General features: G+C 43.1%; 1 pseudogene; it reads right to left on the bottom strand.

The window, feature by feature from the left end:
* Positions 1 to 323: 323 nt before the first annotated feature.
* LOC137378602 (myb-like protein X) lies at positions 324 to 26,287 on the bottom strand (annotated as a pseudogene).
* Between the last annotated feature and the right edge of the window lie 1,365 nt (positions 26,288 to 27,652).

The raw sequence follows: 27,652 nt of genomic DNA on the forward strand, positions 1-27,652 counted from the left end.
TCGTCTTCATCATCTTCTTCATCTTCATCTTCATCTTCTTCATCATCTTCCTCTTTTTCTTCATCTTCATCTTCTTCATCTTCTTCATCGTCTTCCTCTTCTTCGTCTTCATCATCTTCTTCATCTTCATCTTCTTCTTCTTCTTCGTCTTCATCATCTTCGTCGTCATCTTCATCATCTTGTTCGTCTTCATCGTCTTCATTTTCTTCATCTTCATCTTCATCTTCTTCTTCATTGTCTTCGTCTTCGTCATCGTCATCGTCTTCGTCTTTGTCATCTTCATCTGCATCTTCTTCTTCTTCATCTTCATCACCTTCGTCTTCATCTTCGTCTTCTTCGTTTTCTTCGTCTTCGTCGTCTTCTTCGTCTTCATCAACTTCGTCTTCGTCTTCATCATCTCCGTCTTCATCTTCGTCTTCATCTTCTTCATCCTCATCTTCATCATCTTCCTCTGCCTCTTCATCCTCTTCATCATCCTCTTCGTCTTCATTGTCTTCGTCATCTTCATCTTCTTCATTTTCATTGTCTTCTTCGTCTTCATCTTCATCTTCGTCTTCATCTTCGTCTTCGTCTTCATTGTCGTCTTCATCTTCTTCATCGTCTTCATCTTCTTCTTCTTCGTCTTGTCGTCTTTGTCTTCATCTTCTTCATCTTCGTCTTCTTCGTCTTCTTCGTCTTCATCTTCTTCGTCTTTGTCTTCATCTTCATCTTCTTCGTCTTCTTCTTCATCGACTTCGTCTTCGTCGTCTTCGTCTTCGTCTTCTTCATCTTTATCTTCTTCATCGTCTTCGCCTTCTTCATCGTCTTCGTCTTCTTCATCGTCTTCGTCTTCTTCGTCTTCTTCATCTACATCTTCATCATCTTCATCTTCATCTTCTTCATCTTCATTGTCTTCTTCGTCTTCATCTTCATCTTCTTCGTCTTCGTCTTCTTCATCGTCTTCGTCTTCCTCTTCTTCCTCTTCTTCTTCTTCATCTTCTTCGTCTTCATCTTCGTCTTCATCTTCTTCGTCTTCATCTTCATCTTCGTCTTCTTCTTCGTCTTCTTCGTCTTCGTCTTCATCTTCATCTGCATCTTCTTCTTCTTCATCTTCATCTTCATCACCTTCGTCTTCATCTTCGTCTTCTTTGTTTTCTTCGTCTTCGTCTTCGTCTTCTTCGTCTTCATCGTCTTCGTCTTCATCGTCTTCATCTTCATCTTCGTCTTCTTCATCTTCATCACCTTCGTCTTCATCTTCGTCTTCTTTGTTTTCTTCGTCTTCGTCTTCGTCGTCTTCGTCTTCGTCTTCTTCGTCTTCATCGTCTTCGTCTTCATCGTCTTCATCTTCTTCTTCGTCTTCTTCTTCATCGACTTCGTCGTCTTCTTCGTCTTCGTCTTCTTCGTCTTCGTCTTCTTCATCTTTATCTTCTTCATCGTCTTCATCTTCTTCGTCTTCTTCATCTTCTTCATCTTCATCGTCTTCGTCTTGTTCATCTTCATCTTCATCTTCTTTATCGTCTTCGTCTTCATCTTCGTCTTCTTCGTCTTCTTCATCTACATCTTCATCATCTTCATCTTCATCTTCATCTTCATTCTCTTCTTCGTCTTCATCTTCATCTTCATCTTCTTCGTCTTCGTCGTCTTCTTCATCGTCTTCGTCTTCCTCTTCTTCGTCTTCATCGTCTTCAGCTTCTTCATCGTCTTCGTCTTCGTCTTCGTCTTTGTCTTTGTCTTTGTCTTCGTCTTCGTCTTCATCTGCATCTTCTTCATCTTCATCATCTTCATCTTCATCACCTTCGTCTTCATCTTCGTCTTCTTCATTTTCTTAGTCTTCGTCTTCGTCGTCTTCTTCGTCTTCGTCTTCTTCTTCGTCTTCATCGTCTTCGTCTTCATTGTCTTCATCTTCGTCTTCTTCGTCTTCATCATCTTCTTCGTCTTCATCATCTTCATCGTCTTCATCGTCTTCATCATCTTCTTCGTCTTCTTCTTCACCTTCGTCTTCATCTTCATCTTCATCATCATCTTCTCCGTCTTCTCCGTCTTCATCGTCTTCATCTTCTTCATCTTCCTCTTCTTCATCTTCATCTTCTTCATCTTCTTCATCTTCTTCTTCTTCATCTTCATCATCTTCATCTTCATCATCTTCTTCGTCTTCATCGTCTTCATTTGCTTCATCTTCATCTTCATCTTCATCTTCTTCTTCATTGTCTTCATCTTCTTCGTCTTCTTCGTCTTCTCCGTCTTCATCGTCTTCATCGTCTTCATCTTCTTCATCTTCCTCTTCTTCTTCATCTTCATCTTCTTCATCTTCTTCATCGTCTTCCTCTTCTTCGTCTTCATCATCTTCTTCATCTTCATCTTCATCTTCTTCATCATCTTCCTCTTTTTCTTCATCTTCATCTTCTTCATCTTCTTCATCGTCTTCCTCTTCTTCGTCTTCATCATCTTCTTCATCTTCATCTTCTTCTTCTTCTTCGTCTTCATCATCTTCGTCGTCATCTTCATCATCTTGTTCGTCTTCATCGTCTTCATTTTCTTCATCTTCATCTTCATCTTCATCTTCTTCTTCATTGTCTTCATCTTCATCTTCGTCTTCATTGTCGTCTTCATCTTCTTCATCGTCTTCATCTTCTTCTTCTTCGTCTTGTCGTCTTTGTCTTCATCTTCTTCATCTTCGTCTTCTTCGTCTTCTTCGTCTTCTTCGTCTTCATCTTCTTCGTCTTTGTCTTCATCTTCATCTTCTTCGTCTTCTTCATCGACTTCGTCTTCGTCGTCTTCGTCTTCGTCTTCTTCATCTTTATCTTCTTCATCGTCTTCGTCTTCTTCATCGTCTTCGTCTTCTTCATCTACATCTTCATCATCTTCATCTTCATCTTCATCTTCATTGTCTTCTTCGTCTTCATCTTCATCTTCTTCGTCTTCGTCTTCTTCATCGTCTTCGTCTTCCTCTTCTTCCTCTTCTTCTTCTTCATCTTCTTCGTCTTCATCTTCGTCTTCATCTTCTTCGTCTTCTTCGTCTTCATCTTCATCTTCGTCTTCTTCTTCGTCTTCTTCGTCTTCGTCTTCATCTTCATCTGCATCTTCTTCTTCATCTTCATCTTCGTCTTCTTCTTCGTCTTCTTCGTCTTCGTCTTCATCTTCATCTGCATCTTCTTCTTCTTCATCTTCATCACCTTCGTCTTCATCTTCGTCTTCTTTGTTTTCTTCGTCTTCTTCATCGTCTTCATCTTCTTCTTCGTCTTCATCTTCATCTTCTTCTTCGTCTTCGTCTTCATCTTCTTCTTCGTCTTCGTCTTCATCTTCATCTTCTTCGTCTTCATCGTCTTCATCTTCTTTGTCGTCTTGATCTTCATCTTCATCTTCTTCTTCATCTACATCATCATCATCTTCTTCATCTTCATCTTCATCGTCTTCATCATCTTCTTCGTCGTCTTCTTCATCATCTTCTTCTTCTTCTTCGTCTTCATCTTCATCTTCATCATCTTCTTCGTCTTCATCGTCTTCATCGTCTTCATCTTCTTCATCTTCTTCATCTTCCTCTTCTTCATCTTATTCATCGTCTTCATCTTGGTCTTCTTCGTCTTCATCACCTTCATCTTCATCTTCGTTTTCTTCGTCTTCGTCTTCGTCTTCTTCTTCGTCTTCTTCGTCTTCTTCGTCTTCATCTTCATCTGCATCTTCTTCTTCTTCATCTTCATCATCTTCATCTTCATCACCTTCGTCTTCATCTTCGTCTTCTTTGTTTTCTTCGTCTTCGTCTTCGTCGTCTTCGTCTTCGTCTTCGTCTTCTTCTTCGTCTTCATCGTCTTCGTCTTCATCGTCTTCATCTTCATCTTCGTCTTCATCATCTTCATCATCTTCTTCGTCTTCTTCTTCTTCGTCTTCGTCTTCATCATCTTCATCTTCATCTTCATCATCATCTTCTTCGTCTTCTCCCTCTTGATCGTCTTGATCGTCTTCATCGTCTTCATCTTCTTCATCTTCCTCTTCTTCTTCATCTTCATCTTCTTCATCTTCTTCATCGTCTTCCTCTTCTTCGTCTTCATCATCTTCTTCATCTTCATCTTCTTCATCTTCTTCATCGTCTTCTTCATCTTCTTCTTCTTCGTCTTCATCATCTTCATCTTCGTCTTCTTCGTCTTCTCCGTCTTCATCGTCTTCATCGTCTTAATCTTCTTCATCTTCCTCTTCTTCTTCATCTTCATCTTCTTCATCTTCTTCATCGTCTTCCTCTTCTTCGTCTTCATCATCTTCTTCATCTTCATCTTCTTCATCTTCTTCATCGTCTTCTTCATCTTCTTCTTCTTCGTCTTCATCATCTTCATCTTCATCTTCATCATCTTCTTCGTCTTCATCGTCTTCATCTTCATCTTCATCTTCTTCATCGTCTTCATCTTCTTCGTCATCATCATCGTCTTCATCTTCCTCGTCATCATCATCGTCTTCGTCTTCGTCTTCTTCTTCGTCTTCGTCTTCATCGTCTTCGTCTTCATCATCTCCGTCTTCATCTTCGTCTTCATCTTCTTCATCCTCATCTTCATCATCTTCCTCTTCCTCTTCATCCTCTTCATCATCCTCTTCGTCTTCGTCTTCATTGTCTTCGTCATCTTCATCTTCTTCATCTTCATTGTCTTCTTCGTCTTCGTCTTCATCTTCGTCTTCATTGTCGTCTTCGTCTTCATCTTCGTCTTCATTGTCGTCTTCATCTTCTTCATCGTCTTCATCTTCTTCTTCTTCATCGTCTTCGTCTTGTCTTCTTTGTCTTCATCTTCGTCTTTGTCTTCTTCGTCGTCTTCGTCTTCGTCTTCTTCATCTTTATCTTTATCTTCATCGTCTTCGTCTTCTTCATCGTCTTCGTCTTCTTCATCGTCTTCGTCTTCTTCGTCTTCTTCGTCTTCTTCATCTACAGCTTCATCATCATCTTCATCTTCATCTTCTTCATCTTCATTGTCTTCTTCGTCTTCATCTTCTTCATCTTCATTGTCTTCTTCGTCTTCATCTTCATCTTCATCTTCATCTTCTTCGTCTTCTTCGTCATCGTCTTCATCTTCTTCTTCATCGTCTTCGTCTTCCTCTTCTTCGTCTTCATCGTCTTCAGCTTCTTCATCTTCCTCGTCTTCTTCTTCGTCTTCGTCGTCGTCTTCATTATCTTCGTCTTTGTCTTCGTCATCGTCTTCGTCTTCATCTTCGTCTTTGTCTTCCTCTTCGTCTTTGTCTTCCTCTTCGTCTTCGCCTTCCTCTTCGTCTTCATCTTTGTCTTCTTCTTCGTCTTCATCTTCTTCGTCTTCATCTTCATCTTCTTCATCTTCTTCATCTTATTCATCGTCTTCATCTTCTTCATTGTCTTCATCGTCTTCGTCTTCGTCTTCATCGTCTTCGTCTTCATCGTCTTCATCTTCATCTGCATCTTCATCATCATCTTCTTCTTCATCTTCATCATCTTCATCTTCATCACCTTCGTCTTCATCTTCGTCTTCATCTTCTTCATCTTCAACATCTTCCTCGTCCTCTTCGTCGTCTTCTTCGTCTTCGTCATCTTCTTCGTCTTCATCATCTCCGTCTTCATCTTCGTCTTCATCTTCTTCATCTTCAACATCTTCCTCGTCCTCTTCGTCGTCTTCTTCGTCTTCGTCGTCTTCTTCGTCTTCATCGTCTTCGTCTTCATCGTCTTCATCTTCATCTTCGTCTTCTTCGTCTTCATCATCTTCATCATCTTCTTCGTCTTCTTCTTCTTCTTCGTCTTCGTCTTCATCTTCATCTTCATCTTCATCTTCATCATCATCTTCTTCGTCTTCTCCCTCTTGATCGTCTTCATCGTCTTCATCGTCTTCATCTTCTTCATCTTCCTCTTCTTCTTCATCTTCATCTTCTTCATCTTCTTCTTCGTCTTCCTCTTCTTCGTCTTCATCATCTTCTTCATCTTCATCTTCTTCATCTTCTTCATCGTCTTCTTCATCTTCTTCTTCTTCGTCTTCATCATCTTCATCTTCATCTTCATCATCTTCTTCGTCTTCATCGTCTTCATCTTCATCTTCATCTTCATCTTCTTCTTCATCGTCTTCATCTTCCTCGTCATCATCATCGTCTTCGTCTTCTTCGTCTTCGTCTTCGTCTTCATCGTCTTCGTCTTCGTCTTCATCATCTCCGTCTTCATCTTCTTCATCCTCATCTTCATCATCTTCCTCTTCCTCTTCATCCTCTTCATCATCCTCTTCGTCTTCGTCTTCATTGTCTTCGTCATCTTCATCTTCTTCATCTTCATTGTCTTCTTCGTCTTCGTCTTCATCTTCGTCTTCATTGTCGTCTTCATCTTCTTCATCGTCTTCATCTTCTTCATCGTCTTCATCTTCTTCATCTTCTTCATCGTCTTCCTCTTCTTCATCTTCATCTTCTTCATCTTCTTCATCATCTTCTTCATCTTCTTCATCGTCTTCTTCATCTTCTTCATCTTCTTCTTCGTCTTCATCATCTTCATCTTCATCTTCATCATCTTCATCTTCTTCGTCTTCATCGTCTTCATCTTCATCTTCTTCTTCATCGTCTTCATCTTCTTCGTCATCATCATCGTCTTCATCTTCCTCGTCATCATCATCGTCTTCTTCTTCGTCTTCTTCGTCTTCGTCTTCATCGTCTTCGTCTTCATCATCTCCGTCTTCATCTTCGTCTTCATTTTCTTCATCCTCATCTTCATCATCTTCCTCTTCCTCTTCATCCTCTTCATCATCCTCTTCGTCTTCGTCTTCATTGTCTTCGTCATCTTCATCTTCTTCATCTTCATTGTCTTCTTCGTCTTCGTCTTCATCTTCGTCTTCATTGTCGTCTTCATCTTCTTCATCGTCTTCATCTTCTTCTTCATCGTCTTCGTCTTGTCTTCTTTGTCTTCATCTTCTTCGTCTTCATCTTCTTCGTCGTCTTCGTCTTCTTCATCTTTATCTTCATCGTCTTCGTCTTCTTCATCGTCTTCGTCTTCTTCATCGTCTTCGTCTTCTTCGTCTTCGTCTTCTTCGTCTTCTTCATCTACATCTTCATCTTCATATTCATCTTCTTCATCTTCATTGTCTTCTTCGTCTTCATCTTCTTCATCTTCATTGTCTTCTTCGTCTTCATCTTCATCTTCATCTTCTTTGTCTTCTTCGTCATCGTCTTCATCTTCTTCTTCATCGTCTTCGTCTTCTTCTTCGTCTTCATCGTCTTCAGCTTCTTCATCTTCCTCGTCTTCTTCTTCGTCTTCGTCATCGTCTTCGTCTTCATCTTCGTCTTTGTCTTCCTCTTCGTCTTTGTCTTCCTCTTCGTCTTCGCCTTCCTCTTCGTCTTCGTCTTTGTCTTCTTCTTCGTCTTCATCTTCTTCGTCTTATTCATCGTCTTCATCTTCTTCATCTTCTTCATTGTCTTCATCGTCTTCGTCTTCGTCTTCATCGTCTTCGTCTTCATCGTCTTCGTCTTCATCGTCTTCGTCTTCATCGTCTTCATCTTCTTTGTCTTCTTCTTCTTCGTCTTCTTCGTCTTCATCTTCATCTGCATCTTCTTCATCTTCATCATCATCGTCTTCATCGTCTTCGTCTTCTTCATCGTCTTCGTCTTCGTCTTCTTCATCTTAATCTTCTTCATCGTCTTCGTCTTCATCGTCTTCGTCTTCATCGTCTTCATCATCTTCATCTTCCTCTTCTTCTTCATCTTCCTCTTCTTCTTCATCTTCCTCTTCTTCTTCATCTTCCTCTTCATCGTCTTCATCTTCTTCTTCTTCTTCTTCTTCATCATCTTCATCTTCATCGTCTTCTTTGTCTTCATCGTCTTCATCTTCTTCTTCATCTTCCTCTTCTTCTTCATCTTCATCTTCTTCTTCATCTTCCTCTTCTTCGTCTTCATCCTCTTCGTCATCTTCGTCGTCATCTTCGTCGTCATCTTCGTCGTCATCTTCGTCTTCATCTTCGTCTTCATCTTCGTCTTCTTCTTCGTCTTCTTCTTCGTTTTCCTCTACTTCTTCGCCTTCATCTTCTTCGTCTTCATCTTATTCTTCATCTTCGTCTTCTTCTTCATCGTCTTCATCGTTGTCGTCTTCGTCTTCATCTTCGTCTTCTTCGTCGTCGTCTTCATCTTCGTCTTTGTCTTTGTCTTCATCTTCATCTTCTTCGTCTTCATCTTCATCTTCTTCGTCTTCATCTTCATCTTCTTCATCTTATTCATCGTCTTTGTCATCGTCTTCATCTTCGTCTTCGTCTTCGTCTTCGTCGTCTTCGTCTTCTACATCGTCTTCATCTTCTTCGTCTTCATCTTCATCATCTTCATCTTCATCTTTATCGTCTTCGTCTTCATCTTCGTCTTCGTCGTCTTCTTCGTCTTCTTCACCTACATCTTCATCATCATCATCTTCATCTTCATCTTCTTCATCTTCATTGTCTTCTTCGTCTTCCTCTTCATCTTCTTCGTCTTCATCTTCTTCATCTTCATCTTCATCTTTATCGTCTTCGTCTTCATCTTCGTCTTCGTCGTCTTCTTCGTCTTCTTCATCTACATCTTCATCATCATCTTCATCTTCATCTTCATCTTCATCTTCTTCATCGTCATTGTCTTCTTCGTCTTCCTCTTCATCTTCTTCGTCTTCATCTTCATCTTCTTCATCTTTGTCTTCGTCATCTTCTTCGTCATCTTCTTCGTCTTCATCTTCGTCTTCATCTTCTTCGTCTTCTTCTTCGTCTTCGTCGTCGTCTTCATCATCTTCATCTTTGTCTTCGTCATCATCTTCATCTGCGTCTTCGTCTTCGTCTTCCTCTTCGTCTTCGTCTTCGTCTTCATCTTCCTCTTCGTCTTTGTCTTCTTCTTCGTCTTCATCGTCTTCATCGTCTTCATCATCATCTTCTTCGTCTTCGTCTTCGTCTTCGTCGTCTTCATCTTCGTCTTCTTCTTCTTCGTCTTCATCTTCATCTGCATCTTCTTCATCTTCATCGTCTTCGTCTTCTTTATCGTCTTCGTCTTCTTCATCTTTATCTTCTTCATCGTCTTCGTCTTCTTCGTCTTCATCGTCTTCGTCTTCTTCATCGTCTTCATCTTCTTCATCTTCATTGTCTTCTTCGTCTTTGTCTTCATCTTCGTCTTCATTGTCGTCTTCGTCTTCATCTTCTTCATCGTCTTCATCTTCTTCTTCATCGTCTTCGTCTTGTCTTCTTCATCTTCTTCTTCTTCTTCATCATCGTCATCGTCATCGTCTTCGTCTTCGTCTTCGTCTTCGTCTTCTTCATCTTCTTCATCTTCATCTTCTTCTTCTTCTTCTTCATCGTCTTCCTCTTCTTCGTCTTCTTCGTCTTCATCTTCTTCTTCTTCATCTTCGTCTTCATCATCTTCATCTTCATCTTCTTCATCTTCATTGTCTTCTTCGTCTTCATCTTCATCTTCATCGTCTTCTTCTTCGTCTTTGTCTTTGTCGTTGTCTTCGTCTTCATCGTCTTTGTCTTCATCGTCTTTATCTTCATCTTCTTCTTCTTTGTCTTCTTCTTCTTCATCTTCTTCATCTTCATCTTCATCTTCATCTTCTTTATCGTCTTCGTCTTCGTCTTCGTCATCTTCTTCGTCTTCTTCGTCTTCTTCATCTACACCTTCATCATCATCATCTTCTTCATCTTCATTGTCTTCTTCGTCTTCGTCTTCATCTTGATCTTCGTCTTCTTCGTCTTCGACTTCGTCTTCGTCGTCGTCTTCATCATCTTCGTCTTTGTCTTCGTCATCGTCTTCGTCTTTGTCTTTGTCTTCGTCTTCATCTTCTTCATCGTCTTCATCTTCTTCTTCGTCTTCTTCTTCATCGTCTTCATCTTCTTCATCGTCTTCGTCTTCTTCGTCTTCATCTTCATCTTCTTCTTCGTCTTCGTCTTCATCTTCATCTTCTTCGTCTTCATCGTCTTCATCTTCTTTGTCGTCTTCATCTTCATCTTCATCTTCATCTTCTTCTTCGTCTTCTTCTTCTTCGTCTTCATCTTCATCATCTTCTTCGTCTTCATCGTCTTCATCTTCTTCATCTTCTTCATCTTCTTCATCTTCCTCTTCTTCATCTTATTCATCGTCTTCATCTTGGTCTTCTTCGTCTTCATCACCTTCGTCTTCATCTTCGTTTTCTTCGTCTTCGTCTTCGTTGTCTTCGTCTTCATCATCTTCGTCTTCGTCTTCATCATCTCTGTCTTCATCTTCGTCTTCATCATCTTCCTCTTCCTCTTCTTCCTCTTCGTCTTCGTCGTCTTCTTCGTCATCATCATCTTCGTCTTCGTCTTCATCATCTCCGTCTTCATCTTCGTCTTCATCTTCTTCATCATCATCTTCCTCTTCCTCTTCGTCCTCTTCATCTTCCTCTTCGTCTTCGTCTTCATTGTCTTCATCATCTTCATCTTCTTCATCTTCATTGTCTTCTTCGTCTTCGTCTTCATTGTCGTCTTCGTCTTCTTCTTCTTCATCGTCTTCGTCTTGTCTTCTTCGTCTTGTCTTCTTCGTCTTTGTCTTCTTCGTCTTCGTCTTCTTCATCGTCTTCATCTTCTTCGTCTTCTTCATCGACTTCGTCGTCTTCATCTTCGTCTTCTTCATCTTTATCTTCTTCATCGTCTTCGTCTTCTTCATCGTCTTCATCTTTTTCGTCTTCATCGTCTTCATCTTCTTCATCGTCTTCGTCTTGTCTTCTTCTTCTTCGTCTTCTTCGTCTTCATCTTCTTCGTCTTTGTCTTCATCTTCATCGTCTTCATCTTCTTCATCGTCTTCATCGACTTCGTCGTCTTCGTCTTCTTCATCTTTATCTTCTTCATCGTCTTCGTCTTCTTCGTCTTCATCGTCTTCGTCTTCTTCATCGTCTTCATCTTCTTCGTCTTCATCTTCTTCATCTTCATCTTCATCTTTATCGTCATCGTCTTCATCTTCGTCTTCTTCGTCTTCATCTGCATCTTCTTCATCTTCATCTTCTTCATCTTCATTGTCTTCTTCGTCTTCATCTTCATCTTCTTCATCTTCATCTGCATCTTCTTCTTCATCTTCATCATCTTCATCTTCATCACCTTCGTCTTCATCTTCGTCTTCATCTTCTTCATCTTCAACATCTTCCTCGTCCTCTTCGTCGTCTTCTTCGTCTTCGTCATCTTCTTCGTCTTCATCATCTCCGTCTTCATCTTCGTCTTCATCTTCTTCATCTTCAACATCTTCCTCGTCCTCTTCGTCGTCTTCTTCGTCTTCGTCGTCTTCTTCGTCTTCATCATCTCCGTCTTCATCTTCGTCTTCATCTTCTTCATCTTCATCATCTTCCTCTTCCTCTTCGTCCTCTTCATCTTCCTCTTCGTCTTCGTCTTCATTGTCTTCATCATCTTCATCTTCTTCGTCTTTATTGTCTTCTTCGTCTTCATCTTCATCTTCGTCTTCGTCTTCATTGTCGTCTTCGTCTTCATCTTCTTCATCGTCTTCATCTTCTTCTTCTTCTTCTTCATCGTCTTCGTCTTGTCTTCTTCGTCTTCGTCGTCTTCGTCTTCTTCGTCTTCATCTTCTTCGTCTTTGTCTTCGTCTTCATCTTCTAAATCGTCTTCATCTTCTTCGTCTTCTTCTTCATTGACTTCGTCGTCTTCGTCTTCGTCTTCTTCATCTTTATCTTCTTCATCGTCTTCGTCTGCTTCGTCTTCATCGTCTTCGTCTTCTTCATCGTCTTCATCTTCTTCGTCTTCATCTTCTTCATCTTCATCTTCATCTTTATCGTCTTCGTCTTCATCTTCGTCTTCTTCGTCTTCTTCATCTACATCTTCATCATCTTCATCTTCATCTTCATCTTCTTCATCTTCATTGTCTTCTTCGTCTTCATCTTCATCTTCTTCATCTTCGTCTTCGTCTTCATCGTCTTCTTCGCCTTCATCGTCTTCATCTTCTTCATCGTCTTCATCGTCTTCATCTTCTTCGTCATCATCTTTGTCTTCCTCTTCATCGTCTTCGTCTTCATCGTCTTCGTCTTCATCGTCTTCTTCTTCTTCATCTTCTTCGTCTTCATCTTCATCTGCATCTTCTTCATCTTCATCATCATCGTCTTCATCGTCTTCGTCTTCTTCATCGTCTTCGTCTTCTTCATCTTTATCTTCTTCGTCTTCGTCTTCTTCTTCGTCTTCGTCTTCTTCATCTTCATCGTCTTCATCGTCTTCATCTTACTCTTCTTCTTCATCTTCATCTTCTTCTTCATCGTCTTCCTCTTCTTCGTCTTCATTGTCTTCTTCATCTTCTTCTTCTTCTTCGTCTTCATCATCTTCATCTTCTTCTTCATCTTCATCGTCTTCTTCGTCTTCATCGTCTTCATCTTCTTCATCTTCTTCTTCATCTTCCTCTTCTTCTTCATCTTCTTCTTCTTCTTCATCTTCTTCTTCTTCTTCAGCTTCTTCATCTTCTTCATCTTCTTCTTCTTCATCTTCTTCTTCTTCTTCTTCATCTTCTTCATCTTCATCATCTTCATCTTCATCTTCTTCTAATTCATCTTCTTCGTCATCTTCTTCTTCATCTTCTTCATCTACTTCTTCTTCATCTACTTCTTCTTCATCTTCATCTTCATCATCTTCTCCTTCATCTTCTTCTTCTTCTTCTTGTTCTTTTTCTGCTTCATCTTCATCTTCTTCTTCTTCATCTTCTTCTTCTTCTTCATCTTCATCTTCTTCATCATCTTCTTCTTCTTCTTCATCTTCATCTTCATCTTCATCTTCTTCATCATCTTCATCTTCATCTTCTTCATCTTCTTCTTGTTCATCTTCTTCTTCTTCATCTTCATCTTCATCTTCATCATCTTCTTGTTCTTGTTCTTCTTCTTCATCTTCATCTTCTTCATCTTCTTTTTCATCATCTTCTTCTTCTTCATCTTCATCTTCTTTTTCATCTTCTTCATCTTCATCATCTTCATCATCTTCATCTTTATCTTCTTCTTCTTCTTCTTCATCATCTTCCTCTTCTTCTTCTTCTTCATCTTCATCTTCATCTTCATCTTGTTCTTCATCTTCTTCTTCTTCATCTTCTTCATCTTCTTCGTCTTCTTCTTCGTCTTCTTCGTCTTATTCATCTTCATCTTCATCTTCTTCATTAACTTCTTCTTCTTCTTCATCTTCATCTTCATCTTCATCATCTTCTTCATCTTCATCTTCTTCATGATCTTCTTCATCTTCTTCATCTTCTTCATCTTCTTCTTCATCTTCATCATCTTCTTCTTCATCTTCATCATCTTCTTCTTCATCTTCTTCATCTTCTTCTTCATCATCTTCTTCATCTTCATCTTCATCTTCATCATCATCTTCTTCATCTTCATCATCTTCATCATCTTCATCATCTTCTTCATCTTCTTCCTCTTCTTCCTCTTCTTCCTCTTCATCTTCTTCATCTTCATCTTCATCTTCATCTTCTTCATCTTCACCTTCATCTTCTTCTTCATCTTCTTCATCTTCTTCCTCCATCTTCATCTTCTTCTTCATCTTCATCTTCTTCATCTTCTTCCTCTTCTTCTTCATCTTCATCTTCTTCATCTTCATCATCTTCTTCATCTTCGCCATCTTCTTCTTCATCTTCTTCTTCATCTTCATCTTCATCTTCTTCATCTTCATCTTCTTCATCTTCTTCTTCATCTTCATCTTCATCATCTTCTTATTCATCTTCTTCTTCATCTTCATCATCTTCATCTTCATCATCTTCTTATTCATCTTCTTCTTCATCTTCATCATCTTCTTCATCTTCTTCCTCTTCATCTTCATCTTCTTCTTCATCTTCATCTTCTTCATCTTCATCCTCTTCTTCCTCTTCTTCATCTTCATCTTCATCTTCACCTTCTTCTTCTTCATCTTCATCTTCATCTTCATCTTCATCTTCATCTTCATCTTCATCATCTTCTTCATCTTCTTCATCTTCATCTTCATCATCTTCTTCTTCATCTTCTTCATCTTCTTCTTCATCATCTTCTTCATCTTCATCATCATCTTCATCATCATCATCATCTTCTTCATCTTCATCATCTTCTTCATCTTCATCATCTTCTTCATCTTCTTCCTCTTCTTCCTCTTCATCTTCTTCATCTTCTTCATCTTCTTCTTCATGATCTTCTTCATCTTCATCATCATCTTCATCTTCATCATCATCTTCTTCATCTTCATCATCTTCTTCATCTTCATCATCTTCTTCATCTTCTTCCTCTTCTTCCTCTTCATCTTCTTCATCTTCTTCATCTTCATCTTCTTCTTCATCTTCTTCATCTTCATCTTCATCTTCATCTTCATCTTCTTCATCTTCATCTTCATCTTCATCTTCTTCTTCATCTTCTTCATCTTCTTCCTCCATCTTCATCTTCTTCTTCATCTTCATCTTCTTCCTCTTCTTCATCATCTTCATCTTCTTCATCTTCATCATCTTCTTCATCTTCGCCATCTTCTTCTTCATCTTCTTCTTCATCTTCATCTTCATCTTCTTCATCTTCATCTTCTTCATCTTCATCTTCTTCATCTTCTTCTTCATCGTCATCATCTTCTTCATCTTCATCATCTTCTTCATCTTCTTCCTCTTCATCTTCATCTTCTTCATCTTCATCTTCATCTTCTTCTTCATCTTCATCTTCTTCATCTTCTTCCTCTTCTTCCTCTTCTTCTTCATCTTCATCTTCATCATCTTCTTCATCTTCTTCATCTTCACCTTCTTCTTCTTCATCTTCATCTTCTTCTTCATCTTCTTCTTCATCTTCTTCTTCATCTTCATCTTCATCTTCATCTTCTTCTTCATCTTCATCTTCATCTTCATCTTCATCTTCTTCATCTTCTTCATCTTCATCTTCTTCATCTTCATCATCTTCTTCATTTTCATCATCATCTTCATCTTCATCTTCATCTTCATCTTCATCAATGGGTAAGCGTCTGGAGGTGGTCAGTGGTTTGTGAAACAGCACCTGGAGTGGCTATAAATGCCAATTCTAGAGTGACAGACTCTTCCACTTTTGCTGCAGATAAAATTGGTTGTCGGAGCTGTTACACAGTTGGCTCTCCCCTTGCGCTTCTGTCTTTTTTCCTGCCAACTGCTAAGTTGCTTCGACTCGCCACACTTCAGCCCCGCCTTTATGGCTGCCCGCCATCACTGGCAACTGACTGGTAAGATATTGGCATGGATAAAAGATTGTCTAGCTAACAGGAAACAGAGAGTGGGCATAAATGGGTCATTTTTCTGGTTGGCAAGATGGAACAAGTGGTGTGTCACAGCGATCAGTGCTGTGGCCTCAACTTTTTATAATTTATACAAATGACTTAGATGAAGGGACCAAAGGTATGGTTACTAAATTTACTGATGACACAAAGATAGGTAGGAAAGTAAGTTGTGTAGAGGACATCGGAAGTCTACAAAGGGATAGGTTAATTGAGTGTGCAAAACCTGGCAAATGGAGAATGATGTGGAAAAATGTGAAATTGTCCATTTTGGCAGGAAGAATAAAAAAGAAGCATATTATCTAAATGGTGACAGATTGCAGAGCTCTGAGATGCAAAGGGATCTGGGTGTCCTTGTGCATGTTTCGCAAAAGGTTGGTATGCACGTTCAGCAAGTAATTAGAAAAGCTAATAGAATGATGTTGTTGATTGTGAGGAGAATTAAATGCAAAAGTATGGAGGTTATGCTTCAGCCATTCAGTGCATTGGTGAGACCACATCTGGAGTACTGTGTACAGTATTGGTCTCCTTATTTAAGGAAGGATGTAAATGCGTTGGAAGCACTTCAGAGAAGGTTTACTAGACTAATACCTGGAATGGGTAGGTTGTCTTATTAGGAACGTCTGGACAGGCTAGGCTTGTATCCACTGGAGTTTAGAAGAGTAAGAGGCGACTTGATTGAAATATAAGATCCTGAGGGGTCTTGACAGGATGGATGTGGAAAGGATGTTTCCTCTTGTGGGAGAATCTAGAACTAGGTCTCACTATTTGAAAACAAGGGGTTGCCCATTTAAGACAGAGATGAGGAGAAGTTGTTTCTCTCGGAGGGTCGTGAGTCTTTTGAACTCTCTCTTCTTCAAAAGGCGGTGGAAGCAGTGTCTTTAAATATTTTTAAGGCAGAGGTAGATAGATTCTTGATAAGCAAGGGGGTGGAAGATTATTGGGGGTCGATGGGAATGTGGATTTGAGGTTGTAATCAGATCATTCATGATCTTATTGAATAGCGGAGCAGGCTTGAGGGGCGAGTGGTCCTTCTCCTAATTTGTATGTTTGTATGAAAGCCAAGTTCTCTGGATAAATGAAGGATGCTGCATTCGCTTTCTGAGCCAAGTATCTTCTTTATCCTGTGAGTGTAACATGTTTCTTTTGTTTAACTTCAGTCGGATGTCATCAATCAGGATGCGTTTGAGCTGATCCACGTGGAAGACCGCGAGGAGTTCTGGTGTCAGCTCCATTGGGCTTTCAGCTCACCTTTGGCCTCAACAGAAGAAGGAGCAAAGGTGAAAGGTAAGAAAGGGCTGCGAATCAGCAGAATCACCCTGTTTACAGCATCAAGTCAAAACCCCTCACGTTCTGCTGTAGCTGTACAACAATGGAAGCAGATTTACTGAATGTAGCAAAGCCACAAACACATTCAGTATGCGCCAAATTACAGCTTTGTTGCACATAACACACAAGAGAATTCCGAGGCACATATTCAATTTACTCTGCGGATATTAAAAGCTGGTGTGATGTCCAGTATCACTGAGTAGTGATCTTCTGTTTTACCCATCACTCGGGAAGGTTTGTATGAAAGTGATTCAGTAACACCTTGAACACTACGAACAGCTTTCAAAGTCTGTGTTTCCCACCATTTGTTTTTTTATTATTCATTCATGGGATGTGGGCGTCACTGGCCAGGCCAGCATTTATTGCCCATCCCTAACTGCCCTTGAGAAGGTGCTGGTGAGCTGCCTTCTTGTACCGCTGCAGTCCATTTGGGGTAGGTATACCCACAGTGCTGTTAGGAAGGGAGTTCCAGGATTTTGACCCAGCGACAGTGAAGGAACGGCGATATAGTTCCAAGTCAGGATGGTGTGTGACTTGGAGGGGAACTTGCAGGTGGTGGTGTTCCCATGTATTTGCTGCCCTTGTCCTTCTAGTTGGTAGCAGTTGTGGGTTTGGAAGGTGCTGTCTAAGGAGCCTTGGTGCATTGCTGCAGTGCATCTTGTAGATGGTACACACTGCTGCCACTGTGCGTCGGTGGTGGAGGGAGTGAAGGTTTGTAGATGGGGTGCCAATCAAGCGGGCTGCTTTGTCCTGGATGGTGTCGAGCTTCTTGAGTGTTGTTGGAGCTGCACGCATCCAGGCTAGTGGAGAGTATTCCATCACACTCCTGACTTGTGCCTTGTAGATGGTGGAAAGGCTTTGGGGAGTCAGGAAAGGCTTTGGGGAGTCAGGAGGTGAGTTACTTGCCTCAGGATTCCAAGCCTCTGACCTGCTGTTGTAGCCACGGTATTTATATGGCTACTCTAGCTCAGTTTCTGATCAATGGTAGCCCCTAGGATATTGATAGTGGGTGATTCAGCAATGGTAATGCCGTTGAATGTCAAGGGGAGATGGTTAGATTCTGTCTTGTTGGAGATGGTCATTGCCTGGCACTTACGTGGCGTGAATGTTACTTGCCACCTATCAGCCCGAGCCTGGATATTGTCCAGATCTTGCTGCATTTCGACTCGGACTGCTTCAGTATCTGAGGAGTCACAAATGGTGCTGAACATTGCGCGATCATCAGCAAACATCCCCACTTCTGACCTTATGATTGAAGGAAGGTCATTGATAAAGCAGCTGAAGATGGTTGGGCCTAGGACACTACCCTGAGGAACTCCTGCAGTGATGTCCTGGAGCTCAGATGATTGACCTCCAACAACCACAACAATCTTCCTTTGTGCTAGGTATGACTCCAGCCAGCGGAGGGTTTTCCCCCTGATTCCCATTGACCTCAGTTTTGCTAGGGCTCCTTTATGCCATACTCGGTCAAATGCTGCCTTGATGTCAAGGGCAGTCACTCTCACCTCACCTCTGGAGTTCAGCCCTTTTGTCCATGTTTGAACCAAGGCTGTAATGAGGTCAGGAGCTGAGTGGCCCTGGCATACCCCATACTGAGCGTCACTGAGCAGGTTATTGCTAAGCAAGTGCCGCTTGATGGCACTGTTGATGACACCTTCCATCAATTTACTGATGATTGAGAGTAGGCTGACGGGGCAGTAATTGGCCGGGTTGGACTTGTCCTGCTTTTTGTGTACAGGACATACCTGGGCAATTTTCCACATTGCAGGGTAGATGCCAGTGTTGTAGCTATACTGGAACAGCTTGGCTAGGGGTGCAGCAAGTTCTGGAGCACAGGTCTTCAGTACTATTGCCAGAATATTGTCAGGGCCCATAGCTTTTACAGTATCCAGTGCCTTCAGTTGCTTCTTGATATCACGCAGAGTGAATCGAATTGGCTGAAGTCTGGCAGCTGTGATGCTGGGGACTTCAGGAGGAGGCCGAGATGGATCATCAACTCGGCACTTCTGGCTGAAGATTGTTGCAAATGCTTCAGCCTTATCTTTCGCACTGATGTGCTGGGCTCCCCCATCATTGAGGATGGGGATATTTGTGGAGCCACCTCCTCCAGTTTGTTGTTTAATTGTCCACCACCATTCACGGCCGGATGTGGCAGGACTGCAGAGCTTAGATCTGATCTGTTGGTTATGGGATCGCTTAGCTCTGTCTGTCGCATGCTGCTTACGCAGTTTGGCACGCAGATAGTCCTGTGCTGTAGCTTCACCAGGTTGACACCTCATTTTGAGATATGCCTGGTGCTGCTCCTGGCATGCCCTCCTGCACTCTTCATTGAACCAGGGTTGCTCTCCTGGCTTGATGGGAATGGTAGAGTGGGGGATATGCCGGGCCATGACGTGGTTGAGTTCAACTCTGCTGCTGCTGATGGCCCACAGCGCCTCATGGATGCCCAGTTTTGCATTGCTAGGTCTGTTCGAAATCTATCCCATTTAGCACGATGATCGTGGCACACAACACGATGGAGGGTATCCGCAATGTGAAAGCGGGACTTCGTCTCCACAAGGACTTGCGGTGGTCACTCCTACCAATACTGTCATGGACAGAAGCATCTGCGGCAGGCAGATTGGTGAGGACGAGGTCAAGTATGTTTTTCCCTCGTGTTGGTTCCCCCACCACCTGCTGCAAACCCAGTCTAGCAGCTATGTCCTTTACGACTCAGCCAGCTCGGTCAGTCGTGGTGCTACCGAGCCACTCTTGGTGATGGACATTGAAGTCCCCCACCCAGAGTACATCTTGTGCCCTTGTCACCCTCAGTGCTTCCTCCATGTGGTGTTCAACATGGAGGAGTACTGACTCATCAGCTGAGGGAGGGCGGTAGGTGGTAATCAGCAGGAAGTTTCCTTGCCCATGTTTGACCTGATGCCATGAGACTTCAGGCTGTTGCTTGACTAGTCTGTGGGACAGCTCTCCCAACTTTGGCACAAGCCCCCAGATGTTAGTAAGGAGAACTTTGCAGGGTCGACAGGGCTGAGTTTGCCGTTGTTGTTTCCGGTGCCTAGGTCGATGCCGGGCGGTCCATCCCGTTTCATTCCTTTTTATTGACTTCGTAGCGGTTAGGTACAACTGAGTGGCTGTGCTAGGCCATTTCAGAGTGCATGTAACATTTAACCACATTGCTGTGGGTCTGGAGTCATATGTAGGCCAGACCAGGTAAGGACAGCAGATTTCCTTCCCAAAGGACATTAGTGAACCAGATGGGTTTTTACAACAATCAACAATGGTTTCATGGCCATCATTAGACTAGCTTTTTTAAATTCCAGATTTATTAATTGAATTCAAATTCCACTGTGGTGGGATTCGAACCCATGTCCCCAGAGAAATACCCTGGGTCTCTGGGTTACTAGTCCAGTGATAACACCCCTACGCCACTGCCTCACCTTGACACAATTATCCATCGTAATCTAATACTGAAGATTGGAAACTGTCCGAAACCATTTCATTATTATGGGTGCAATACATAGATTATTTGACTTCATGTCTTGTCCCCTTCCCCGTTATTGGGTCTAACCTCTGGGCAGCATGTGGTTCCAGCCAGGAGGGTGGATCAGCAGCCTATGGCAGGTCCTCTGCCAACAGTACTTGGTATCCAGCTTCTTGTATCCCAGTTGGTTTTGTCCTCTAATCTGAGGAACATAGTAGCAGGAGTAGGCCATTCAGCCCATCGAGCTTGCTCTGTCATTCAATATGATCATGGCTGATCGTCCAGATCAATCCCTGTTTCCCACACTATTCCCATATCCCCTTATGTCATTGGTATTTAGAAATCTGTCAATCTCTAGTTTAAACATACTCAATGACTGAGCTTCCACAGCTCTCTGGGATAGAGAATTCGAAATACTCACAACCCTCTGAGTAAAGAAATTTCTCCTCATCTCTATCCTAAGTGGCTTCCCCCTTATTTTGAAATTGTGTCCCCTAGTTCTAGACTCCCCAACCAAGGGAAACATCTTACCTGCATCTACCCTGTCTATCCCTTTAAGTATTTTGTAGGTTTCAATGAGATCACCTCTCATTCTTCAAAACTCTAGAGAATACAGGCCACAAGTTTCCCTAATCTCTCTTCGTAGGATAATTCCGCCATCCTGGGAACAAGTCTGGTGAATCTTCGTTGCGCTCCCTCTATGGCAATAATATCCTTCCCAAGGTAAGCAGACCAAAACTGCACACAGTACTCCAGGTGCGGGCTTACCAAGATTCTATACAATTGAAGCAAGACTTCACTACTCCTGCACTCAAATCCTCTTGTGATAAAAGCTAACATAGTATTTGTCTTCTTATTGCTTGCTGCACCTGCGTGTTAGCTTTCAGTGACTTATTGATGAGGACACCCAGGTCCTTTTGTACATCCACACTTTCTAATCTCTTACCATTTAAGAAATACTCTGCACATTTATTCCTCCTACCAAACTGGATAACCTCACATTTCTCCACATTTATATTCCATCTGCCACATTCTTGCTCACTCACTAAGTCTGTCCAAATCCCCTTGGAGCCGCTTTGCATCTTCCTCACAACACACATTCCCAGTCAATTTTGTGTCATCTGCGAACTTGGAAATATTACATTTGGTCCCCACATCTGAATCATTGATATATATTGTTTACAGCTGGGGCCCAAGTCCTGATCCTTGCGGTACCCCACTAGTCACAGCCTGTCAACGCGAGAATGACTTGTTTATTCTGCCTGTTAACCATCCTTAATCCATGCCAGTATATTACTGTTTCCATGTGCTTTAAATTTGCTAACTAACCTCCTGTGGGGGCTTTATCAAAAGCCTTCTGAAAATCCAAGTATACCACGTCCACCGACTCCCCTTTATCAATTCTGATAGCAACATCCTCAAAAGGTGGAATTTGAATTCAATTAATAAATCTGGACTTTAAAGCTAGTCTAATGATGTCCATGAAACCATTGTCGATTGTTGTAAAAACCCATCTGGTTCACTAATGTCCTTTGGAAAGGAAATCTGCTGTCCTTACCTGGTCTGGCCTACATGTGACTCCAGACCCACAACAAATGTGGTTGACTCTTACATGCCCTCTGAAATGGCCTAGCAAGCCACTCAGTTGTATCGAACCGCTACAAAGTCAATAAAAAAGAATTAAACCGGATGGACCACCCGGCATCGACCAAGGCACCGGAAATGACAACGGCAAACCCAGCCCTGTCGACCCTGCAAAGTTCTCCTTGCTAACATCTGGGAGTTTGTGCCAAAGTTGGGAGAGCTTTCTCACAGACTAGTCAAGCAATGGCCTGACATAGTCATACTCACAAAATCATTCCTTAGAGACAATGTCCCAGACACTGCCATCACCATCCCCGGGTATGTCCTGTCCCACCGACAGGACAGACCCAGCAGAGGTGGCGGCAAAGTGGTAAACAGTAGGGAGGGAGTTGCCCTTGTAGTCCTCAACATCGACTCCGGACCCCATGAAGTCTCATGGTTTCAGGTCAAATATGGGCAAGGAAACCTCCTGCTGATTACCATCTACTGCTCTCCCTCAGCTGATGAGTCAGTACTCCATGTTGAACATCACTTGGAGGAAGCACTGAGGTTGGCAAGGGCACAGAATGTACTCTGGGTGGGGGGACTTCAATGTCCATCACCAAGAGTGGCTCAGTAGTACCACTATTGACCGAGCTGGCCGAGTCCTAAAGGACATATCGGCCAGACTGGGTATGCGACAGGTGGTGAGGGAATCAACAAGAGGGGAAAACATACTTGACCTCGTCCTCACCAGTCTGCCTGCCGCAGATACATCTGTCCATGACTGTATTGGTAGGAGTGACCACCGCATAGTCCTTGTGGAGACGACGTCCCGCCTTCACATTGAGGATACCCTCCATGTTGTGTGGCACTACCACTGTGCTAAATGGGATAGATTTCAAACATCAGCAGCAGCAGAATTATACTCAACCACAACCTGTAACCTCATGGCCCAGCATATCCCCCACTGTACCATTACCATCAAGCCAGGAGAGCAACCCTGGTTCAATGAAGAGTGCAGGACGGCATGCCAGGAGCAGCACCAGGCATATCTCAAAATGAGGTGTCAACCTGGTGAAGCTACAACACAGGACTACTTGCATGCCAAACTGCGTAAGCAGCATGCGATAGACAGAGCTAAGTAATCCCATAACCAACGGATCAGATCTAAGCTCTGCGATCCTGCCACAACCAGCCGTGAATGGTGGTGGACAATTAAACAACTAACTGGAGCAGGTGACTCCACAAATATCCACATCCTCAATGATGGCGGAGCCCAGCACATCAGTGTAAAAGATAAGGCTGAAGCATTTGCAACAATCTTCAGCCAGAACTGCTGAGTGGATGATCCATCTCAGCCTCCTCCTGAAGTCCCCAGCATCACAGATGCCAGACTTCAGCCAATTCGATTCACTCTGCGTGATATTAAGGAACGGCTGAAGGCACTGGATACTGCAAATGCTATGGGCCCTGAAAATATTCCGGCAATAGTACTGAAAACCTGTGCTCCAGAACTTGCCATGCCCCGAGCCAAGCTATTCCAGCACAGCTACAACGCTGGCATCTACCCTGCAATGTGGAAAATTGCCCAGGTATGTCCTGTACACAAAAAGCAGGACAAGTCCAACCCAGCCAATCCATCAGTCCCAGCCTCATCAGTGTACTCTCAATCATCAGTAAAGTGATGGAAGGGGTCATCGACAGTGCCATCAAGTGGCACTTGCTTAACAATAACCTGCTCAGTGACGCTCAGTTTGGGTTCCACCAGGGCCACTCAGCTCCTGAACTCATTACAGCCTTGGTTCAAACATGGACAAAAGAGCTGAACTCAAGAGGTGAGGTGAGAGTGACTGCCCTTGACATCAAGGCAGCATTTGAGTGAGTATGGTATCAAGGAACCCTAGCAAAACTGGAGTCAATTGGAATCGGGGGAATACTCTCTGGTTGGAGTCATACCTAGCACAAAGGAAGATTGTTGTGGTTGTTGGAGATCAATCATCTCAGCTCCAGGACATCACTGTAGGAGTTTTTCAGGGTAGTGTCCTAGGCCCAACTATCTTCAGCTGCTTCATCAATGATCTTCCTTCAATCAGAAGGTCAGAAGTGGGCATGTTTGATGATGATTGCACAATTTTAAGCACCATTCGTGACTCCTCAGATACTGAAGCAGTCCGTGTAGAAATGCAGCAAGACCTGGACAATATCCAGGCTTTGGCTGATAAGTGGCAAGTAAAATTCGCCAAGATGCACTGCAGCAACGCACCAAGGCTCCTTAGACAGCACCTTCCAAACCCGTGACCTCCATCACCTAGAAGGAAAAGGGCAGCAAATGCATCGGAACACCACCACCTGCAAGTTCCCCTCCAAGTCACATACCATCCTGACGGGGAACTATATCGCCATTTCTTCACTGTCGCTGGGTCAAAATCCTGGAACTCCGTTCCTAACAGCACTGTTAGGTGTACCTACCTCATATGGACTGCAGCAGTTCAAGAAGGCAGCTCACCAGCACCTTCTCGACGACAAATAGGGATGGGCAATAAATGTTGGCATCGCCAGTGACTCCCACATCCCATGAATGAAAATAAAATTCCAACAGGTTCGTCAAATATGATTTCCCATTCATAACTCCATGTTGACTACGCCCAATCAGATTATTATCCAAGTGTCCATTTATCTCACCCTTTCAAATAGATTCTAACATTTCTGTACTACTGATGTAAGGTTAACAGGTCTCTAGTTCCCTGTTTTCTCTCTTCCCTCCCTTCTTAAATAGTGGGGTGACATTTGCTACCTTTCAATCTGCAATAACCGTTCCAGAATCTGTAGAATTTTGGAAGATGATCATCAATGCATCCACTATCTCCGTAGCTAGCTCTTTCAAAACTCTGGGATGTGGAATATCAGATCCTGGGGACTCAGCCCCATTAATTTCTCCAATATAGTCGCCTTACTGATACTAATTTCCTTCAATTCCTCATTCTCCCCATTCCCTTGGATCTCTAATTCTGGGATATTTCTTGTATCTTCCTCAGTGAAGACAGACACAAAGTAATCATTCAGCTGTCTGTATTCCCCATTATAAATTCTCCTGACTCTGCCTATAATGGACTCACATTCGTCTTAGCCAAATGTTTCCTTTTTACGTATCTGTAAAAGCTTTTACAGTCCATTTTTATGTTTTTTGCTAGTTTACCTTCATATTCTATTCTCCCTTTCTTTATCAGTTTCTTGGTCCTCCCTTGCTGTATACTAAAATCCTACCAATCGTCAGGCTACTATTTCTTGCAACTTATCGGCCTTTTCATTTAATCTTATACAATCCTTAATTTCCTTTGTTAGCCACGGTTGACTGCCTTTACTTTTGGAGTTTTTGTGCCTTGAATGAATGTATAATTGTTGTAAACTATGTAATAATTGGAATGGAGTCCCAGTTAGAACAGAGATATCAGATGATGACTGAATCATGAATGTAAACCAGTGGCTTCTTGGCCCATGTTGATGTGCTGTGCTGCGCTGCATGGCAAATTATTTTTTGGATTAGCAAAAGGAAAAGTGGGAGGTGAAGTTAGTTTTTGTAGGGTTAATATAAATTTTTATGGTAATTGGCAACCCAAGATGAATTGAAGAGAACTTTTTATGCAGCAAGTTGCATGACCTGGAATGCACTGTCTGAAAGTGTGGTGGAAGCACATTCAATAGTAGCTCTCTAAAAGAAATTGGATAAGTATTCGAAGGGGAAAGATTTGCAGGACTATGGAGAAAGGGCAGGGGAATGGGACTAATTGGATAGTTCTTTCAATGAGCTGGCAGAGGCACATTAGACCAAATAGCCTCCTCCTATGCTGCATTGTTCTGTGAAATCTGAATCTAGTTTTGGAAAGTTCTGTCTGTACAAAGAAGTCATCTCATTAGCTGAATCATTTGTAATAATAAACCTGCCCTGGCTTCTTCTTGCCATGTGTATTTATTATAATCTCACTGCCAGCTCAAAGACAGGATAATGACTGTCCTACATTTCATATACCGTCTCCAGACTATAATTGGGATCTGCTTCAGGTTTTGGTTACCCCAGAACAACTTCCAACAAATCTACTGTAAGGTCAGTGAGTAAATGCACTGTCTGTTGTGGGACCGAATTGCATAGTCCAAAACGATCCCAGGTTGCTTACCTGAGCAGCACTGAGTTAACTGATCACAGCCTCAGCTGCAGTGGGCCAGTTATGAATGAATTCACTAACTGGAAAGTGTTTGGGGGCGAGGAGGTTGGAATATGGGGGAGCATGCAGGTGGCAGTGGTATGTGTGCAGGCAGACTCCAGGTTAGCTGTGATTACCCTCATAGCCAAATAGCCAGCTAACACTTCTATGCAAGATTATGCATGAAAAGTCACCAGCAGGGGAGATATTGAAAGGGACTGGCCATTGTTGAGCTAGAGTTGAGTCAGTGGGGGAATTTTGTGCACCCTCTGCAGAGGGTTTGGAGGCTAGTTTACATTCATATTCTATTCTCCCTTTCTTTATCAGTTGCTTGGTCCTACTTTGCTGTATTCTAAAATCCTCCCAATTCTCAGGCTACTATTTCTGGCAACTTTATAGGCCTTTTCATTTGATCTTACAAAGTGATTCTTGACCACGCAGCCGGCGGGGACGTCATCCGACTGTGCCAACCTGCGGACATGCGCAAACGGGCTCTTGCTCTCTGTGCGTGCGCTGCGTTCCACATTGCCGGGACCGGCTGGCGCACGCGTGGATGACATCATCACGTAACAGAACTGGTACATGCATGCCCAGATGATGTCATTGCATAACGCAGGAGAGAGAGCAAGCAGAGAAGCGAGAAGAGAGCGGGAGTGGGGGGAGCGGGGGTGGGGAAGCAGGGAGAGAGTCGGGTGGGGGGGCGGTGGGAGAAGTGGGGACGGAGCGGCCGAAGACCAAACTTGGTGCCGGCAGGTGCGCTCTTCACCTGCAATTCCCCCCCCCCCCCCCCGCCCACCGCCCCATCTCTCCAGCCATTCTCCCTGCCCACTCTTTCTGGCCATCCCCCCCTGCCCCGCCCGCTCTCTCCAGCCATCCCCCGCCCGCGCTATCCAGCCATTGCCCACCACGCCCCCGGCCCGCGCTCTCCAGCCATTCCCCAGCCAGCCGATCTCTCCGGCCATTGTGTGCTGCCATGTGTTTATGTTGCCTTTGTGTGATTATTTGAGCAGTGCCATCTTTAGTCCTGGCAGCTGCTTGTGAACGTCACTGACTGTGACGTTTTAGTTGAACAGGCTGCATTTGCACATGTGCCAGTGCAGCGCCACTTAGTGGAAGTGTTGCCAGCAAATGCAGCCTTAATCTTATGCAATCCTTAATTCCTTTGTTAGCCACAGTTGACCGCCTTTACTTTTGGAGTTTTTGTGCCTTGAATGAATGTATAGTTGTTGTAAACAATGTAATAATTGGAATGGAGTCCCAGTTAGAACAGAGATACCAAATGATGACTGAGTCCTGCCTTCGCCAAAATTAAGTCCAAGGCGGGAACGCCCAATTAAGGACCTCATCCCACTGTTGCTACAATTAGCCATGCTGCGGGCAATCCTGTCGCCGCACAGGAAGCACGGCACAAAAAACCATGCTGCCTGCTTGACTGCTCCAGGGGCTAGGTGGGGTCCCTTGTTAAAAGGCAACTTAGTGCCTGAATGAGGGACCCGGCATTGGGAAGGCGGGGGGAACTGCTGAGAGCCACCCTTCTGCGCTTGCTACCAACCAGTCTACACCCCCTCCCCCGCGAGACCTTTCCTGCCCGGACCTACCTGTGGCCTGGGTCCAGGGCTACTCCTGGGCCTCGGGTAGGTGCTCCACCGGCAACAGCCACTGCCCCTGCGGTGGCGATGCTCATTGAAAGAGCTGCCAGCCTGGGGCCTTCATCCCATGGAAGGCCTGCCGCTGTCTACTTAAATGCCTAACTGGCACTAGATTTGGTGGGCCTCCCAGTGGTGACGCTGGGTTCTCGGTGTAGCTTTTTCCGGACATCGAGACCCCCGTCGCCCAGATAAAATCCTGGCCAGTACCTTCAGAAGAGGAGGTGTATTGTAAGGCTATGTGAGGAGGATTTCTGTCTTGTTGATAGAATTACTTGAAATGAGGAGCAAATGGACTCAAAA

The sequence above is a fragment of the Heterodontus francisci genome, chromosome 17 (genome assembly GCF_036365525.1).
Source record: "Heterodontus francisci isolate sHetFra1 chromosome 17, sHetFra1.hap1, whole genome shotgun sequence".
Lineage (NCBI taxonomy): Eukaryota > Metazoa > Chordata > Chondrichthyes > Heterodontiformes > Heterodontidae > Heterodontus > Heterodontus francisci.